Source organism: Limulus polyphemus, unplaced genomic scaffold, assembly GCF_000517525.1.
Source record: "Limulus polyphemus unplaced genomic scaffold, Limulus_polyphemus-2.1.2 Scaffold4492, whole genome shotgun sequence".
In the NCBI taxonomy this organism is placed as follows: Eukaryota; Metazoa; Arthropoda; class Merostomata; order Xiphosura; family Limulidae; genus Limulus; species Limulus polyphemus.
In genome coordinates, this window is record NW_013670102.1 from 29,273 (window position 1) to 32,140 (window position 2,868).

At 36.1% G+C, this 2,868-nt stretch overlaps 1 protein-coding gene across 2 annotated transcripts in view; it reads left to right on the plus strand.

Annotated features, from left to right (window-relative positions):
• The first annotated feature begins 1,994 nt into the window (after positions 1–1,994).
• The window catches only part of LOC106471247 (galactose-3-O-sulfotransferase 4-like), a 13,232-nt gene continuing 12,358 nt past the window's right edge, over positions 1,995–2,868 (plus strand). For both annotated transcript variants that reach the window (XM_022399863.1, XM_022399864.1), the window contains exon 1: positions 1,995–2,747. The gene's annotated coding sequence lies outside the window, so the exon portion shown is untranslated. The remainder of the gene's footprint in view (positions 2,748–2,868) is intronic.

Sequence of the window (2,868 nt, forward strand, 5' to 3'; positions counted from 1 at the left end):
CAAGATAGCGGACGTCAACTGTTAATCGCAAAACAAAACAATAAACTGAGCATGTGCAATGAATTAAAGAAAGAACACCCCTTAAAATGTTTGTTTTGTTTCAAATTTCGCACAAAGCTACTTGAGGGCTATCTGTGTTAGCCGTCCCTAATTTAATAGTGATAGACTAGAAGGAATGCAGCTAGGTAATAACCGCCAACTCTCGGGCTACTCTTTTACTAACGAATGGTGTGATTGGCCATCACATTATGACGCCACCACGGCTAAAAGGGCGAACATGTTCGGTATAAGAGGTTCAAGCCCGCAACCTGCAGATTACAAGTCGAGCGCCTTATCCACCAGGTCATGCCAGACCCCTTAAAATATAAACTGATTCCAAACGGTAATGAAATCTACATCTAGATTATTCTATTTTATTTCAAGTGACGTTTTGGACAACAGTACTTCTTCAGGCTTCACTTCATAGGTATAGCATATTGTAAAACGAAGATAAAATATTTTATAAGACAACAGTGTGTCGACATGAGCTCAAAAATATTCAACAATAATTTAAACAATACTAAATAATGTCAACAGATGGCTGCCGAGCGTTATCGAACTGACTAAACTAATTTTTAACATCCTTAGGAGACATATAAGAAACTAGATTTTCATTTTTTTTTTTTTTGGAATTGCCTTATGACGAAAGTGAAATTCCCATTATTTTAATAACATAGTTTAACAATAGTTTCAAGATTCTGTACTCTACAATGCATCTCTTTTTTTCTGTACATTTTTCTGTAAAATTTTCTAAGCACATGTAGTTTCAATACAAAGCTATGGTCAAGGAAGTAGCTAAGTTCCTTTCTCCATAGTTACCTATTGGTCTGGGCCATTAATCTAGAGTATCACTTGCACCTTTCCTTGGGAAATAATTCTGTACAGTTGAACATACTGTGTGAAAGTAGACAGCGATATTTTCCACTGGCAGGCTAAGTGCTATCTTTAAAATACAAACACCTGGGAAAGAATAGTATTACTATTGTGTGCATATAATGTATTTTCTCAGTTTGGAATATATTTTTCGGTATATTTTCACCGAACTCAGATAGACCTTTCTGAGAGCTTCCACTCTCCAGCAAAGAAGAAGTCTTTCGGTTACACTTTTCAGTTTGGCTGATTTGTGTTTCACGTTGTTATACACTGTGTCGTGTCTAGTCTCGTTCATTCTTCACGGCTCAATCCAAGTCAGGAAATTCAGATTTACTTCCGAGAAGCATTTCCTGCTAAACCCCCTTTTATTCTGCGGAACTTACCCTACTACTTCAAAGAAAAATTAATGCACCTGAGAATTCCATATTTCAACTCATCTATTATTGAAAGAGAGAAATGGCGGAAGTAACAGCAAAAATTGATTTGAAAGAAAATCAATTTTCGGTATACAGTATAATGAGGTTTGGAAACATTCTGCACCATTTTCATCCTGCCTTTTGTGAAATTCTATTACCTTTATAACATGATCATTTTAAATGTGGAATTTTCTTTATAAACACTCTCTATTTAACAGTCTTTAGCCAAGTTGATGTTTTCCGAATAGCATAAGAAGGTTTAGGAAAAATAAATATCCCAATACGTTAGTGTTTCTTAGAAACGAAAAAAATATTAGTTACTGATTTGGAATCAAGCAGTCCCGATATCAAGATTACAGATGACAAAGTGGTAAATTGTAAACTACTTTTCTTGAATGTTCTTCGTAAATTTATTCAGGTTTATATATTTATTGGGACCGAGCGCGGATTAGTTGTCAGCATACCGGACCGTGATTCCGTGGTTCCATGCTTTGCACCCCCTATTACCTCCAAATAAAAAATTGTGCTCTGAATTTGGGGCAGTGGGTGTTTTATAAGAATGATTGCCAAATCCCACTATTCGATTAGAGTAGCCCAGAAGTTAGTGGTGGGTGTTGTTGACTAACTGCCTTTCCTCTAGTCTATGAGTTTAAAACCAGTGTCAAAAGCTGTCCACGTTCCCCTAGCAACACAAGTCACATGTAAAGAAGTTGGTGGAGAATGAAATGGGTATTCAAGCTATTCTATTCCACACTAAAACGTACTGGTCAAGTCACCTATCACTACAGATTTCTGTTGAAATATGTGCAGGGAAACCATCGTTCTCATACATGTGATTGATTATGGAAAGCATGCAGAGAGGAGTGGTGTGCTATGGATCTGACAACCTTACCACGGTTTTTTTTTTCAATGAAGAATACACTGCAGGGCTATTGCAAGATTCACAGCTTTCATACAAAGCATGACCGAACGTGACGATGTGGACTGTAACTGCTTGGTAGGACTCTAAAGTCGATTTTAATATAAAGCACTCAAACGTCTGTATAGATTATTGTTGAATATTGGCTAGTTTTGCAGTTCATACTTGAAGTTTCAGACATGCTTTAAGGAACTGATGTTTATCCATTCATTTCATAGAACGTTTTCAGACCAGAGCAACTTAATTTTTATATGTATAGCTGTAACTCTAAGTGAAACCAAGCCTAGAAAATTACCAACACAATTTTCGTTTGTTGTTTGTTGCTCGTCATTTCCTCAATAAACCCACTGAACGTTTTGTATGTAGGCGTGCAGTATAAATTAGAAGGTTTATGAAGAATATTCTTAAACATTGCTTGGATTTTTCTATCGAAAATAGTTTGATCTTATTTTTTATCAAACATATCAATGAAATCTAAGAAGATGAGAAAATCTAACTAGGTGAGTAGCACTGGTTTTTATAGATGAGTAGCACTGGTTTTTATAGATGAGTAGCACTGGTTGAGTAGCACTGGTTTTATAGATGAGTAGCACTGGTTTTATAGGTGAGTAGCACTGGTTG